Source organism: Macaca fascicularis, chromosome 1 (assembly GCF_037993035.2).
Source record: "Macaca fascicularis isolate 582-1 chromosome 1, T2T-MFA8v1.1".
NCBI lineage: Eukaryota > Metazoa > Chordata > Mammalia > Primates > Cercopithecidae > Macaca > Macaca fascicularis.
The window spans coordinates 222,893,019-222,910,320 of record NC_088375.1 but is presented as its reverse complement, the minus strand read 5'-3'; the positions used below and the strand labels follow the sequence as shown (position 1 = coordinate 222,910,320).

General features: G+C 49.1%; 1 non-coding gene and 1 pseudogene across 1 annotated transcript; one reads left to right on the top strand and one right to left on the bottom strand.

Annotated features, from left to right (window-relative positions):
- The first annotated feature begins 15,576 nt into the window (after positions 1 to 15,576).
- On the top strand, positions 15,577 to 15,695 carry LOC123570739 (U5 spliceosomal RNA). The gene has a single exon (XR_006694991.2). It is a non-coding gene; the product is annotated as a U5 spliceosomal RNA (small nuclear RNA).
- Positions 15,696 to 17,180: 1,485 nt separating this feature from the next.
- Positions 17,181 to 17,302, bottom strand: LOC123570816 (U5 spliceosomal RNA; annotated as a pseudogene).

The window sequence follows — 17,302 nt, the reverse complement described above, 5'->3', positions numbered from 1 at the left end:
GCTGATTTGAATTAATCGATTCTAACAGGTCATTTCATAGACAACTAGGGAAATTTGAATATAGACTGATGTCTGACTTTATCAGAAATAACAGACTAGAAGATAATTGAATATCCACTTACTTTAAAGTGCCAAAGGAATAAAAACCCTGTGAATGAAGAATTCTATATCCAGCTAAAATTTCCTTTAAATATAGGTAAAATAGATGATTGTAGACAAAAAAAGAGCAAGAGCGTTTGTCTCTATCACAAGCAGTTGCAGATTTATTTGTTCCCTCTCCATTCCCTGCTTCCCTGCTTTCCTTCACTAGCCTTAAAAAAAAAAAAAAATTGTCTCAGGCTGGGCACAGTGGCTCACACCTGTAATCCCAGCACTTTGGGAGGCCAAGGTGGGCGGATCACAAGGTCAAGAGATTGAGACCATGCTGGCCAACATGGTGAAACCCCGTTTCTACCAAAAATACAAAAATTAGCTGGGCGTGGTGGCATGCGCCTATAGTCCCAGCTACTGAGGAGGCTGAGGCAGGAGAATCACTTGAACCCGGGAGGCGGAGGTTGCAGTGAGCCATGATCACACCACTGCACTCCAGCCTGGCGAAAGAGCGAGACTCCATCTAAAAAAAAAAAAGAAAAAGAAAAAGAAAAAGAAAATGTCTCTAGCAGAACTGCATGACTAGATATGCTAAAGGAAGTACTTCCAGCCGAAAGGAAATGGTGTTAAGATGGAAACATGTTTGTGAAGTAATTGAGAGCCCAGAAAGGGTAAGCACATGGCTAAGTAGAAAAGACTATTTTTTTTTTCTTTCAAATACCTTGACCACCTGGTAAATTTGTAAACTTTTCTTAATTTCTTTAAAAGACAACTGTTTGAAACAAAAATATTGGGAGGCTGAGGCAGGAGGATCTCTTGAGTCCAGGAGTTTGAGGCTGCAGTGAGCCATGATGGAGCCACTGCGCTGTAGCCTGGGTGAAAAAGTGAGACCCTGACTCAAAAAACAAAAAAACAAAAACAAACAAACAAAAAAAACAGGCTTGGTGTGGTGGCTCACACCTGTAATCCCAACAATTTGGGAAGCTAAGGCCAGAGGATTCCTGAAGCAGCCCAGAGATAGCTCCTGAGAGCAGTGAGCTGGGCCCAGAGCCTGTCTCCAAGGGCACCTTAAGGCTCAGTGTTGCCTTCTCCATGAAGAGCTTACAGACTGAGCCCAGTTTCTTCCAACACCAGGCATGGTGGGCATGCACCCTGCACAGCCCTGCCTGACAGAGGACCTTCATCCTGCTGGGCAGCAGTAGGTCCAAAGAGCCAAATTTTCTGAACTTTTATGCCCCTCCTTCCTTATAAAACTGAATGCCTTGGCTGGGCATGATGGCTCGTGCCTGTAATTCTAACACTTTGGAAGGCCAAGGTGGGCAGATCACCTGAGGTCAGGAGTTTGAGACCAGCTTGGCCAATATAGTGAAACATCGTTTCTACTAAAAATACAAAAAATTAGCCAGGTGTGATGGTGCATGCCTGTAATCCCACCTACTTGGGAGGCTGAGGCATGAGAATCCCTTGAACCCAGGAGTGGGAGGTTGCAGTGAGCCAAGATGACACCACTGCACTCCACCCTGGGCAACAGAGTAAGACTCCGTCTCAATAAAAACAGCCAGGACTGGTGATACGTCACACCACGCACTGAGCCGCAGAGGGCCCACTCCACCTGGAGAAAGAGGATTAGCAAGGCCAGGAGGGTGTACCTGCAGGACAGAGCCCCGAGGGACCATTTCATGGCCTTCCCTTGACCCAGGGTATTCCTCAGGTCCAGGAGGACAGCTCCCACCAAGATCCAGAGAAACTACACAGGTGGCCAGAATCTGCCACAGAGGCTGGTTGGCTCTAGGGATGGAGAGCAGGAGGCCCCAGCGGGGTAGAGAGAACACCATTGAGATCCCCAGGGATGGGCAGCTGGACACCAGGGGTTCTGGGGTGGGGCTGGGGGCAACAGAAGTGAGAACTTTACATTAGTTTCCAGGAGGGGCAAGGATTCATGGGAAAGTCACAGCTCCTATCCATACAATGGGAGTCAGCAGGGGTCATGACCTGGTACTATATCTACCATGCTGGCCCTGGCCAAGTTATATTTCTTCATCTGCAATGCCAAGTGATGACAGCCTTTATCACATTGTGAGCGTTTAATGAAATAGTGTGTATAAAGCTGATAAAGACATACCCGAGACTTGGCAATTTACAAGAGAAAGATGTTTATTGGGCTTACAGTTCCACATGACTGGGGAGGTCTCACAATCTGGGTGGGAGGCAAGGAGGAGCAAGTCACATCTTATGTGCATGGCAGCAGCCAAAAAAACAAACAAAAAAAGCTTGTGCAGAGAAACTCCCGTTTTTAAGACCATCAGATCTCGTGAGACCTATTCACTATCACAAGGACAGCACGGGAAAGACATGCTTCCATGATTCAATCATCTCCCAGCAGGTCCCTCCCACAACATGTGCGAATTATGGGAGCTACAAGATGAGATTTGGGTGGGGACACAGAGCCAAACCATATCATTCGGCTCCTGGCCCCTCCCAAATCTCTTATCTTCACATTTCAAAACCAATCATGCCTTCCCCACAGTCCCCCAAAGTTTCAACTCGTTTCAGCATTAACTCAAAAGTCAACAGTCCAAAGTCTCATCTGAGATGAGGCAAGTCCCTTCCACCTATAAGCCTGTAAAATCAAAAGCAAGTTAGTTACTTCCTAGATACAATGGGGGTATGGGCATTGGATAAATACAGCTGTTCCAAATGGGAGAAACTGGCCAAAATGAAGGGGCTAAAGGCCCCAAGCAAGTTTGAAATCCAGCAAGTCAGTCAAATCTTAAAGCTCCAAAATGATCTCCTTTGACTCTATGTCTCACATTCAGGTCACACTGATGCAACAGGTAGGTTCCCATAGTCTTGGGCAGCTCCTCCCCTGGGACTTTGCAGGGCACAGCCTCCCTGGTGGCTGCTTTCACTGGGACTTATGGGCTGGCATTCAGTATCTGTGGCTTTTCCAGGTGCACTGTGCAAGCTGTTGGTGGATCTACCATTCTGGGGTCTGGAGGACGGTGGCCCTCTTCTCACAGCTCCCCTAGGCAGTGCCACAGTGGGGACTCTGTGTGGGGGCTCCCACCCCACATTTCCCTACCACACTGCCCTAGCAGAGATTCTCCATGAGGACCCCACCCCTACAGCAAACTTCTGCCTGGGCATCCAGGCATTTCCACACATCTTCTGAAATCTAGGCAGAGGTTCCCAAACCTCAATTCTTGACTTCTGTGCACTCCCAGGCTCAATGCCACATGGAAGCTACCAAGGCTTGAGGGTTGCACCCTCTGAAGCCACAGCCCAAGCTCTATGTTGGCCCCTTTCAACCATGGCTGGAGCAGCAGGGACACAGGGCACCAAATCTCTAGGCTGCACACAGCACAGGGACCCTGGGCCCAGCCCACAAAACCACTTTTTTCTTCTAGGCCTCCGGGCCTGTAATGGGAGACGCTGCCATGAAGACCTCTGACATGCCCTGGAGACATTTTCCCCATCGTCTTGGGGATTAACATTCTGCTCCTTGTTACTTACACAAATTTCTGCAGCCAGCTTGAATTTCTCCTGAGAAAATGGGATTTTATTTTCTATCATGTTGTCAGGCAACGAATTTTCTGAACTCTTATGCTCCTTCTCCCTTATAAAACTGAATACCTTGGCCAGATGCAGTGGCTCACACGTGTAATCCCAGCACTTTGGGATCCCAAGGGGGATAGATCACCTGAGGTCAGAAGTTCGAGATCAGCCTGACCAACATGGTGAAATCCCATCTCCACTAAAAATACAAAATTAGCTGGGGGTGGTGGCGCATGCCTGTAATCCCAGCAACTTGGGAGGCTGAGGCAGGAGAATCACTTGAACCTGGGAAGCAGAGGTTGCAGTGAGCCGAGATCATGCCACTGCACTCCTGCCTGGGTGACAGAACAAGACTCCATCTCAAAAAAAAAAAGCCAGTAAAACTGAATGCCCTTAACACTTTAACAGCACCCAAGTCACCTCTTGAATTCTTTGCTGCTTAGAAATTTCTTCTGCCAGATGCCCTAAATCATCTCTCTCAAGTTCAAAGTTCCACAAATTTCTAGGGCAGAGGCAAAATGCCACCAGTCTCTTTGCTAAAACATAACAAGAGTCACCTTTGCTCTAGTTCCCAATAAGTTCGTTCCTCATCTCCATCTAAGACCACCTCGGCCTGGATTTCATTGTCCATTTCATTAACACCATTTTAATCAAAGCCATCAGGAAGTCTCTAGGAAGTTCCCAACTCTCCCACATTGTCCTGTCTCCTTCTGAGCCCTCCAAACTATTCCAATCTCTGCCTGTCACCAAGTTCCAAAGTCGCTTCCACATTTTCGGGCATCTTTTCAGCACAGCCCCCACTCTATTGGTACCAATTTACCGTATTAGTCCATTTTCACTCTGCTGATAAAGACATACCTGAGACTAGGCAATCTACAAAAGAAAGAGTTTATTGGACTTACAGCTCCACATGGCTGGGAGGCCTCACAATCATGGCAGAAGGAGGAGCAAGCCACATCTTACCCACATAAGACGACAGCAGGCAAAAAAAAAAAAAAAAAAAAAAAGCTTGTGGAGAGAAACTCTCATTTTTTTTTGGCGGGTGGGGGGGTTGTTGTTGTTTTGGAGACAGAGTCTTGCTCTGTCGCCCAGGCTGGAATGCAGTGGCACCATCTCAGCTCACTGCAGTGTCTGCCTCCAGGGTTCAAGCAATTCCCCTGCCTCAGCCTCCCAAATAGGTGGGACTACAGGTCCGTGCTATCATACCCCGTTAATTTTTGTATTTTTAGTAGAGACGGGGTTTCACCATGTTGGCCAGGCTGGTCTCAAACGAAACTCCTCTTTTTAAAACCATCAGGTCTCATGAGAACCGTTCACTATCACAAGGACAACAACAGGGGAAAGATGCACCCCCATAATCCAATCATCTCCCACCAGGTCCCTCCCACAACATGTGGGAATTGGGGGAGCTACAAGATGAGATGTGGGTGAGGACACAGAGCCAAACCACATCAAAAGCCCTTGGCCCATGGGAGGACTTCAGGAAATGGGAGTCTTTCGATTATGAATAATGGAGGGTAACGTCATGGCTAAGGGCATGAACTCTGGAGAGAGACTTCCTGGGTTCAAATCTAGATTCTGGAATTTACTAACTGTGTGTCTTCACCAATCTGTGCCTCATTTCCTTGTCTGTAAAGTGGGATGGTAATAATAAAACCTAACTCCTAGGATCTTTTTGAGGATTAAAAGGAGTAAAAAATAGTTAACATTGATATAGTAATCCCAGTATTAGCTCCTTTTTTTTTTCTTTTTTTTTAGATGGAGTCTCGCTCTGTCACCCAGGCAATGACACAATCTCGGCTCACTGCAACCTCCGCCTCCCAGGTTCAAGCGATTCTCCTGCCTCAGCCTTGAGTAGCTGGGATTACAGGTGCCCGCCATCATGCCTGGCTAATTTTTGTATTTTTGTAGAGACAAGGTTTCACCATGTTGGCCAGGTTGGTCTCAAACTCCTGACCTCAGGTGAGATCTGCCCACCTCAGCCTCCCAAAGTGCTGGGATCACAGGCGTGAGCCACTGTGCCCAGCCTTCTTCATTCGCTTTTGATCTGGGGGTGGCTACCAGTAGCACAAGGCCTCCCCATAAGCACCTCTTTTTTTTTTTTTTTTTTTTCACATGCCATGTTTTTGTCAACCTTTCCCTCTCTTGAAGCGTCTTCTGAGAAATGCAGACTAGTTTTCTATGGCTAAACCAAATATAAATAGGAAAGTGCAGGGCATGGTGGTTCATGCCGGCAATCACAGCACTTTGGGAGGTGAGGCAGGAGGATCACTTGAGCCCAGGAGTTCAAGACCAGCCTGGGCAACATGGTGAAACCTCCTGTCTACTAAAAACACAAAACTTAGCAGGGCACCATGGTGCAGCTATTCAGGAAGCTAAGATCCCTTGAGCCCAGGCAGCGGAGGTTGCAGTGAGTCATGATCCCTCCAGTACACTCCAGCCTGAGTGACAGAGCCAGACCCTGTCTCAAAAAAAAAAAAAAAAAAAAGGAAAAAAAGAAAGAAAAAAGGAAAGTAAATCTATCGCGGAGTCACATGTGCACTCCCAAGCCAAGGGGAAAATGATGTAAATCATGCAGAAGCTTCCATGGAGCGGCGGGAGGGCCGAGTCCCAGCCGGGCACAGTTCAGGCCAGAGACGAATTCTGCCGGCGATTTAGAGGTCACCTGGGGTGGGGGGCTGTATCGAATTTTCTGGAGCCGCTGAGCCATGGGAAGGCTGACTCGGGGATCTAGGCTGCCCTGGCTCATGTTCTGGCTCCCAGCGCCCTGGGGCGATGGAAGCGGGCCGGGTCGGGGCGTGGGGAGGGGTGGAGAGAGGCTGGTCCGGGCTGCGCTTGAGAAGGGGGTTGTCTCCGGAAGGGCCGGCCGTGCGCTTGGGCGCGCAGGGACAACGTCCCGCACCTGTGCTGGCCCCGGCTTCTCCTTAGGGTGCCTCTGGCCTCCTCCCTGCTCTCACCTCGGCATTTTCCTCTTTGCACCATCCCCAGAGGGCAACACTCTGTCCAAGCTGAGCCAAGCGGGGGGACCTGGGGGGAGACTGGATACTCTCCTGCCCCTAACCCAGAGCGCAGACCCCTTCTTGGCTGCCGGGACCTGAGGGCGCTCTAGGTTGGCTCCCCCGGTCGCATCACCCGCCAAGTGCACGGGAGCTGCAGCACGGGCACCAGGGGGTCCAGGATGGAGGGGCCACGGAGGTCTTCAAGGGAACCGCCGGGGCTGAGATTGGCCAGGGAGGGGGCCAGGGACTAGCGGGGCCGTGGAACCGCCAGTGATCTGAGGACCCACCTGGATCCGAGGTTGGCCCCTGTCCCCTGTGCTGAAACGCGGGCGCCCGCGGGGTTCACGGCCAGGATTCAGCCATGGACTCCCTGAGACTTCCAGCCCCGCAACAATCCCCTACGTAGGATTTGTTTCAAGGGCTCAGATCGGCACAGAGCCCCCGAGCTCTTCCTTCCCTCAGTCTCTGTCCTTGGGTGATCAAATCCTGCTTTCTGTCTCCTAAAAATGTCTCTAGCACTTTCTCTAGGACCACTCTAGTGCCTCTGAGCAGGCATCACAGGCGGACCCATCTAATCACTATTTGTACTTTGGTCTTATGCTTTATCCCCTCCAACCCAACAGGTTCCCGATCTCAGCTGGGCTGCAGAATTTCCTATCCCCCTGCCTCTAACATTCCTAGGGGACTCTGTTCCTTTCCTCCCTCCTACCCCTTGCTTTCAAGTTAGTTAAAGCTAGACAATGAGGTCGGTGCAACGCGTCTGCATCTGGCAGGGGCAGCCACCTTCCTTGGAAATGGGAAGAGATGGCACAAGAGAGAAGAGAGCTGGGAGAATAGGGGTGGAGCCCCAGGGTTGAAGCATGCTGCAAACTGCAGCCCCAAAGACTCAGGTGACGTCATGAAGGGACCTTAGCAAGACCCCCTTCCACTTCTGGGCCCTTACCTTCCCCTCTCAGCTCCTGACCCCTCCCCAGTCGGATGCCCTTGTTTGTGAGCTCTTTCTGATCTCCGCATCTCTCCCCTTCCCTCTCTCTCTTTTCCTCCCTTTTCAATATCATTGTTCTTTTTACTCTTCTGATTATAAAAATTACTGTTGGCCGGGCGCTGTGGTTCACACCTATAATCCCAGCACTTTGGGAGGCCGAGGTGGGCGGATCATGGGGTCAGGAGATCAAGACCATACTGGCTAACACAGTGAAACCCCGTCTCTACTAAAAATACAAAAAAATGAGCTGGGCACGGTTCCTTGCGCTTGTAGTCCCAGCTACTCAGGAGGCTGAGGCAAGAGAATCGCTTGAACCCGGGAGGTGGAGGTTGCACTGAGCCGAGATGGCGCCACTGCACTCTAGTCTGGGCAACAGAGCAAGACTTCATCTCAAAAAACTCCTGGGCTCAAGTTATCTGCCCTCCTCAGCCTCCCAAAATTCTAGGATTACAAGCATGAGCCATCGCACCCAGCTTTATCTCATTAACTTGTAAGGCCTTTTGAGATAGTATAATTGTTAACCCTTTGGTGTATTGCAAGTATTATTCTGGTGGGAGGCTCACCTTTTTGCTTGATTATTTTTGACACACAGAATTTCAAAATGTCAAATATATTTACAGTAACTTTTTAAAGGCTCGGCAGGGTGGCTCATACCTGTAATCCCAGCACTTTAGGAGGCCGAGGCTAGCGGATGGCTTGAGCCCAGGAGTTCAAGACCAGCCTGAGCAACATGGAAAAACCCTGTCTCTGCAAAAAATACAAAAAATTAGCCAGTGTGGTGGCATGAGTGCCTGTAGTCCCAGCTACTCAGGAGGCTGTGGTGGGAGAATCACCTGAGCCAGCGAAGTTGAGGCTCCAGTGCGCTGTGATCACACCACTGCACTCCAGCCTGGGTGACAGAGCAAGACTCCATCTGAAAAAAAAAAAAAAAAAAAAAAAAAAAGGCTGGCCACAGTGACTCATGCCTATAATTGTACTGGAAGGCCAAGGCGAGAGGATCACCGGGGATCAGGAATTCGAGACCAGCCTGGCCAACATGGTGAAACCCCATCTCTACTAAAAATACAAAACTGAGCCGGGCGTGGTGGCTACTCAAGAGGCTGAGGCAGGAGAATCTCTTGAACCCGGGAGATGGAGGTTGCAGTGAGCCGAGATCACACCACTGCACTCCAACCTGGGCAATAGAGTGAGACTCCGTCTGAAAAAAAAAAAAAAAGGGCTGGGCACAACGGCTCACACCTGTAATCCCAGTACTTTGGGAGGCCGAGGTGGGCAGATCACAAGGTTAGGAGTTTGAGACCAGCCTGGTTAATATGGTGAAACCCCACCTCTATTAAAAATACAAAAATTAGCCAGACGTAGTGGCGGGTGCCTGTAGTCCGAGCTACTTGGGAGGGTAAGGCAGGAGAATCACTTGAACCTGGGAGGCGGAAGTTGCAGTGAGCCGAGATCACACCACTGCACTTCAGCCTGGGCGACAGAGCAAGACTCCATCTCAAAAAAAAAAAAAAAAAGAAAAAGGAAAAGAAAAATGCTATAATCCTGCAAAAAACTCCCCTGTCTCTGTCTACTGTGGAAGACTGACCATTCCTTTGGAGTTGGTATTTCCAGGTTGTCCATCCTCATGCTTTGTGCTTGAATAAACACTCTTTACATTAGATTCTAACCCTTTTGATGATTTTAGGTTGACATTTTGGCAACCCACAGATGGGACCCGAGGCAAGCCTCCCACAATCCATGCTGCTTTGCTGACATTCTGAGCTTTGGTACCCACAGGAACAGATTTCACTCATCCGACCTCATCAGAGCTGGCGGGGCTTCCTGGCATTTTCTCTTGGGTTTCAGATCTCCCTGGCTTTGGTTGAGATTCAGACTTTACTCAAGTACCCTGATTCCACAATTCCATGCTCTATGGAGCTGGAATTGAAGGTCTACTTTTAAAAGTAGAAGTTTCAGGCCAGGCACGGTGGCTTATGCCTATAAACCCAGCACTTTGGGAGGCTGAGGCAGGCAGATCACTTGTGGTCAGGAGTTTGAGAATAGCCTGGCCAACATGGCGAAACCCTGTCTCTACTAAAAATACAAAAATTCGGCCGGGCGCGGTGGCTCAAGCCTGTAATCCCAGCACTTTGGTAGGCCGAGACGGGCAGATCATGAGGTCAGGAGATCGAAATCATCCTGGCTAACACGGTGAAACACCGTCTCTACTAAAAAATACGAAAAACTAGCCGGGCGGGGTGGCGGGCGCCTGTAGTCCCAGCTACTCGGGAGGCTGAGGCAGGAGAATGGCGTAAACCCGGGAGGTGGAGCTTGCAGTGAGCCGAGATCGCGCCCCTGCACTCCAGGCTGGGTGACAGAGCGAGACTCCATCTCAAAAAAAAAAAAAAAAAAAAAAAAAAATTCTCCGGGCGTGATGGCACACACCCGTAATCCTAGCTACTCAGCAGGCTGAGGCAGGAGAATCACTTGAACCTAGGGTGTTGGAGGTTGCAGTAACCCAAGATCTTGCCAATGCACCCCAGCCTGGGGAACAGAATGAGACTCCATCTCAAAAAAAAAAAAGTGTGGGCCTGGCGTGGTGGCTTACGCCTGTAATCCCAGCACTCTGGGAGGCCGAGGCAGGTGGATCACCTGAGGTCAGGAGCTCGAGACCAGTCTGGCCAACATGGCAAAACCTTGCCTCTACTAAAAATACAAAAATTAGCCACGTGTGGTGGCGGGTGCCTATACTCCCAGCTACTCAGGAGGCTGAGGCAGGAGAAATGCTTGAACCCAGGAGGCGGAGGTTGCAGTGAGCCGAGATCACACCACTGTACTCCTGCCTGGGCAACAGAGTGAGACTCTATCTCAAAAAAAAAAAAAAAAAAAAGAAGAGGAAACAAACTGTGTGTGTGTGGTTATTGTTACAAAACACACACACACACACACACACACACACACAGAAAATTTAAACTAGAAACTATTGAAAATGGGCTGGGTGCAGTGGTTCATGCCTGAAATCCCAGCACTTTGGGAGCTGGGAGGATCACTTAAGCCCAGGAGTTAGAGATCAGCCTGGGCAACATAGTGAGACCCCATCTCTATTACAAATAACAAAATGTAAACAAATTTTCTTAAAGAAACTATTGACAATGGGGATGAGTGGAAACTGGGTGAAGGGGCTAGGGACAAGAGTGGACTTCTCTGAGTATATGTTTTTACATAGTTTTGATCTTCGAGTCTTGCATTTTTCATTTTCAAAAAGAAAAAATCTTAGCCTGTATTCCCAGTGACTTGGGGGGCTGAGGGGGAAGGATTGCTTGAGTCTGGGAGGTTGAGGCTGCAGTGAGCTGAGATTGAGTCACTGCACTCCGGCCTTGGCGATGGAACAAGACACTGTCTCAAAAAAAGAAAAAGAAAGAATCAAATTATAAGGAAAAATGTATTATGACTTAAATGGGCCTTATCTCAGGAATGCAAAAGTAATTAAAATTCAAAAATCTAGCAATGGCCCAGGAGCAGTGGCTCACGCCTGTAATCCCAGCACTTTGGGAGGCCAAGGTGGGTGGATCATCTGAGGTCAGGAGTTTGAAACCAGCCTGACCAACATGACGAAACCCCATCTCTACTAAAAACAGAAAAACTAGCCAGGCATGGTGGTGCACACCTGTAATCCCAGCTACTTAGGAAGCTGAGGCACAAGAATTGCATGAACCTGGGAGGCAGAGGTTATGGTGAGCCGAGATCCTGCCACTATACTACATCCTGGGCAACAGAGTGAGACTCTGTCTCAAACAAAACAAAACAGAACAGAACAAAAGTCTAGCAAGGTAATTCACCATATCGCTGAATTCAAAGGAGAAAATGTATACAACTATCTCAATAGATTCTGAAAAGCATTTGATAAAAAAAACTCAGCACAGAGAAAACTGATGATAGAAGGAAATTTCCCTAACATAACTAATACAGGCTATATGCTAAAATCTTACACCAGGCCAGGCGCAGTGACTCATGCCTGTAATCCCAGCACTTTGGGAGGCTAAGGCAGGCAGATCATGAGGTCAGGAGATCGAGACCATCCTGGCCAACATGGTGAAACCCCGTCTCTACTAAAAAAAATACAAAAAAACTAGCCGGGCGAGGTGGCGGGCACCTGTAGTCCCAGCTACTCGGGAGGCTGAGGCAGGAGAATGGCGTAAACCCGGGAGGCGGAGCTTGCAGTGAGCTGAGATCCGGCCACTGCACTCCAGCCTGGGTGACAGAGCGAGACTCCGTCTCAACAACAACAACAACAAAAATTAGCTGAGCATGGTGGCGTGTGCCTGTAATTCCAACTACTTGGGAGACTGAGACAGGATAATCACTTGAACCAGGGAGTTGGAAGTTGCAGTGAGCTGAGACCACACCACTGCACTCCAGAGTCTGGCGACAGAGCGAGACTCCACCTAAAACAAACAAACAAACAAACAAATCACACAAAATATCACACATAACAACGCATTGTCCCTGATCAGGGAAAATGGACCAGGCGTGGTGGCTCACACCTGTAATCCCAACACCTTGGGTGGCTGAGACAGGAGGATCACTTGAGGCCAGAAGTTTGAGACCAGCTTGAGCAACATAGCAAGATTCCAGGTCCACAAAAAATAAAAATAAACAAATTAAGCCTGGTCAATATAGTGAGATCTTGTTTCTATAAAAAATAAAAAATAAAAATTAACTGGGCAACAGAGCAAGACCTCATCTCTAAAAACTAAAAATAAATTAAACATTCACAATGTCATAATACCATCACTGCCATCCATTTCCAAAATTTTTCATCACCCCAAACAGAAACTCTATGCAATACCCAAGAACTCCTATTATCCCCTATTCTGGATATTTCACTGAAGTACAGTCATACAATCTATGCCTTTTTGTGGCTGGCTTCTTTCATTTAGCATACATCCTCAGTTGATCTACAATGTAGTGTGTACCAGAATTTCCCTCTGTTTTACAGCTGAATAGTATTCCATTGTATGGATAAACCACATTTCGTTTATCCACTAATCAGCTGATAGACACTGGGATTGTTATCATCTTTGGGCTGTTATGAACAATGCTCATGTAGAGGCATCTGTTTGAGTCCCTGTTTGGAAATCTTTTTTTTTTTTTTTTTTTTTTTTTTTTTGAGACGGAGTCTTGCTCTGTCCCCCAGGCTGGAATGCAGTGGCACAATCTCGGCTCATTGCAACCTCTGCCTCCTGGGTTCAAGCGATTCTTCTGCCTCAGCCTCCCAAGTAACTGGGACTATAGGCGCCCACCATGCCCAGGTAATTTTTGTGTTTTTAGTAGAGACGGTGTTTCACCATGTTGGCCAGGCTGGTCTCAAACTCCTGACCTCAGGGGATCCGCCCGCCTTGGCCTCCCAAAGTGCTGGGATTACAGGTCTGAGCCACTGCGCCCAGCCCCACGTTTCTTTTTACTAAAGAGATTTCCACCAGATTTTTTTTTTTAATAGAAATACAAAGTAAAAGTGCTTTGCTTTGTTGTGGCTGATGGTGATGAGGTTTAGGAAGTCTTTCTTCCTTCCCCACTTCCTCCTTCACCCCTCTCTCTCTCTCTCTCTCTCAGGTTAGGAGATAAGGAAGCCTACTTATCTGTCTAGAAGATGAGCCAGTGGGGGGGGGTGTCCTAGTTCAGGTGCTATGACAAAATACCTTAAACTGGGTAATTTATAAACAGCAGAAATTTATTTGTTGCTCACAGTTCTGGAGGCTGGGAAGTCCAATATCAAAGGCACCAGCAGATTTGTGGTCTAGTGAAGGCCTGTTCCTCATGGATGGCACCTTCCCTGTGTCCCCATTTGATGGGAGGGTAAAAGGCACAAACTTGCTCCCTCAAACCCTTTCATAAGGACACTGATCCCATCCATGACCCAATCACCTCCCAGAGGCCCCACATATCAATACCATCATCTTGGAGATTACATTTCAGCCTGTGGATGTGTGAGGGGCCACGACATTCAGACGACCACAGCGGGAGGGACACGGAGGGTGCTGCTGGGGGACTGCATGGAAGGGGCACCATCTTTGTGGAGTTGGGGTTCAAAGCCCAGGAGGAGGCAGAAGATGAGGCAGATGCGGCTGCTGCGGGCTGGGAAGATGAGGGTGTCTGGCCTCTCAAGGAAGCCCCTGGGATGTTGTGGGCTGACACAGTGAGTTGCAGAGCAGGAAGATAAGGGGAGAGAAGAGTTAAAAGGGGTGTTTGTGTGTTTGTTTTTTTGTTTGTTTTTTGAGACGGAGTTTTGCTCTTGTCCCCCAGGCTTGAGTGCAATGGTGCGATCTCGGCTCACTGCAACCTCCGCCTCCTGGGTTCAAGTGATTCTTGTGCCTCAGCCTCCCAAGTAGCTGGGATTACAGGCACACACCAACACATCAAGCTAATTTTTGTATGTTTAGTAGAGACAGGGTTTTGCCATGTTGGCCAGGCTGGTCTCGAACTCCTGACCTCAGGTGATCCGCCCGCCTCCGCCTCCCAAAGTGCTGGGATTACAGGCGTGAGCCACCGCACTCAGCCTAATAGGGACATCTTGAGTGGGGAAGTGGAGCCAATGAGAGAAACAGGTGAAGTGGAGGCCTGTATCCGAGGTTCCCTTGCTGTGGGATTTTTCCAGCAGTTCAGTTGCTACAGAGCAGAGGCTGGAAAGATGGGGTGCTGGGATCTTCCCAGGTGAGAAGATGGAGGGAAATAGGGGCCAGCAAAGGAGGGGCTGCAGGGGAGTGAGAGAATGGGGGTTGGGGGTGGGCCCGGGCTCCATGGACCAGGATCACTGCAGGGAGACCCCTGCACCGCTCCTCCTTCCCTTCTGCAACCAGGAGCCACCTACCGCCCCCTCCCCATCTCCTGCCCCTCCTCACCTACTGTTTCCTTCCTCTCTCCCAAAGTGTTGGGATTACAGGCGTGGGCCGCCGCGCCCAGCCAGGTAACTTCTTCTCTGCCCTCGGTTTCTCTACGGCTCCCAGTCCAGGTTTTCCTTCTTCCTCCCTGAATTTCTCTAGTCCCTTTCACAGGCTCCTGCACTGCCCCCTCCTTTTATGCCACCATCCCCCAGGTGGGAAGGTGGTGGGAAAAGGCTGCCTTCCCTGGCCTTTTCTCTCCTCATTTCACAGCCTTTCCCAGGCCTTCCCCTGCTCAGTCAGTAATGTGTCTCCCAAACTCCTCACTCTCCGTATTTCAGGCAGAACAGTTGCCCAACAGAGGTTCTCAATGTAGCCTCCGTCAGAATCACACGGAGGATGAGTTCAGACTCAGGGGGCTGGGCCCAATCCCCAGGGCTTCAGTAGGCCTGGAGTGGCTATAAGTGTAAGAATTTTTTTTTTTTTTCTTTTGGAGACAGGCTCTCCTTATGTTGCCCAGGCTGGTCTCAAACCCCTAGTTCAGTCGATCAGCCCGCCTCAGCCACCCAAAGTGCTGGGATTACAAGAGTGAGCCACGGAGTCCAGCCAAGATAATTTTTTTTTTACTTTTTTTTTTTACGTTCAAAAAAATTGTTTACTTAGGTTAATTTTGCAATTAAATTGCAAAAACCGCAATTACTTTTGCACCGACCTAATAGCTCGGCCGCTGTAAGTAAAGCAGATAAAGTCAGCCTTTGTCTTCTGGGACCAGACTCTGCTCTGCCCCCGCGTGGTGGCCTCAGGCGCAGCGCTAAAACGCATGAACCATTTAAGATATTTCCTGAAACTGGAGCGTGATTGGAGAGGCTTTATTTGCATACCCACAATGCATTGTGCACCAAATAATGTTCGTCTTTAAAATTACTATCCCCTTTTTCCTTCAACCTATCTTTCCCGACACCTAGATTGCTGTTCAGAATTGTCTGAAGAAAAAGGCAGAAGTCAATAGCTCTTTTGGACGGAGAGAAAGTTACCATTAGCCAGTTGGGAGTAGTCGTTACGTGAGAACTGAGTGCCGGCGCTTACCATCATACTCTGGTTTCTCTTCAGATCGTATAAATCTTTCGCCTTTTACTAAAGATTTCCGTGGAGAGGAACAACTCTGAGTTTTAAACCAATTTTTTGAGGCCTTGCTTTTTCAGCAGGGCTTATTTGAGTGGTACTAAAAGTAGACGTATGCTAGTAAATCTGTAAGCTCTGAAATGTGGGTTCATCAGCTAGTGGAATTGCGTTTAATACAAACGCGAATTTTTGGGCTTTTTCTAGAGGTTCACCTTTTTATGGTAGGCGTTAGTTCTACTGCATTTCTGGGGAGTTGCTACCGTGACACGTTGGGGTGGCTTACTGCTTTTGACCAAGGAACGGGGCTTGGCTTGTTTAATTACACCAGGGGTTTTTAACCCCGGCCACTGACCGACAGAGGGTTACCGTAGGCTGGCAAGCGAGCACTACCGCCTGACCTCCCCATCGTGTCAGGTCAGTAGGGCATCAGATTCTCCTAGGAGCAGGAACCCTACTGCGAACTGCGCATACGAGGGATCTAGGTAAGTACTCCTTATGAGAATCTAATGGCTGATGACTTGAGGGGGACAGTTTCAACCTGAAACTGTCCACATCCCGTACCCACCCTTCCCCCGCCCTTGGAAAAACTGTCTTCCACGAACCGGGTCCTTTGTGCCAGAAAGGTTGGGGACCAATGGACTATCCAATTAAATGAAGCAGGGGCTCTGGGCGAGCTCCCCCGCTGCTCCCACCGGCTTCTCCGTGTAGAAGAAGGCAGCCCCGAACTCTTCTACCCAGTATCCCCGCCTAAGGAGCGGTGCCTAGCGCGCAGCTAGTCCTCCCGAGACCCAATCGGTTTGATGAAACGCAAGAGAAAGTGAATTTTCCAGCCAGTCCCATTGGCCAGAATTCATCTCAACCGCAAGGTAGGCTGGGAAATGTAGTCATGCCTCCAGGTAGCCGTGAGCCCTGCTAGTGATGGGAGATTCTAGGGAGAGGTTGAGTACTGGGGAGGGAAAACTAGCAGGGTCTGTCCCAGTAAAGGAGGGAGGAAATCCATCGCAAAAAATCCTGATCCCCAGGCCGGGCGCGGTGGCTCACGCCTGTAATCCCTGCACTTTGGGAGGCCGAGGCAGGCGGATCACCTGAGGTCAGGAGTTCGAGACTGGCCCGGCCAACATGGAGAAACCCCGTCTCTACTAAAAATACAAAAATTAGCCGGGAAATTAGCTGTAATCCCAGCTACTCGGGAGGCTGAGAATCGCTTGAACCTGGAAGGCGGAGGTTGCAGTGAACCGAAGTCGCGCCATTGCCTGAGCGACAGAGCGAGACTCTGTCTCAAAAAAACAAAACAAAACAAATTCTGACCCCAGGCTCAGGCCCTTAAGCAACCGCCCACAGCCCCCCCCACGCCCCCCCCACGCCTCCCCACGCCTCCCCACTGGCTCCAAGCCCCATTCAAGCTACGTAGGAGGGTAATTGTCCTTTTCCCCCAACATCAGCTGCTCCTCCAAAAGCTAGCTCTGGTCCTCCAAAATTAAACACTGGAGTTTTGAGTTTATGTTTCAGAATATAGAAAAACCGTCATAACAGCTTTTCTAGTGTGTCTACTTTTAAGACTGCTCAAAGAAGCCGCGCTAAAAAATACAGGGTGTTAAAAAAAAATTAGCTTAAAACTCACAGTTGTTTCCTCTCCACAGATATTTTTAGTAAAAGGCAAAAGATTCATGCAATTTGAATGAAAACTACTGCAT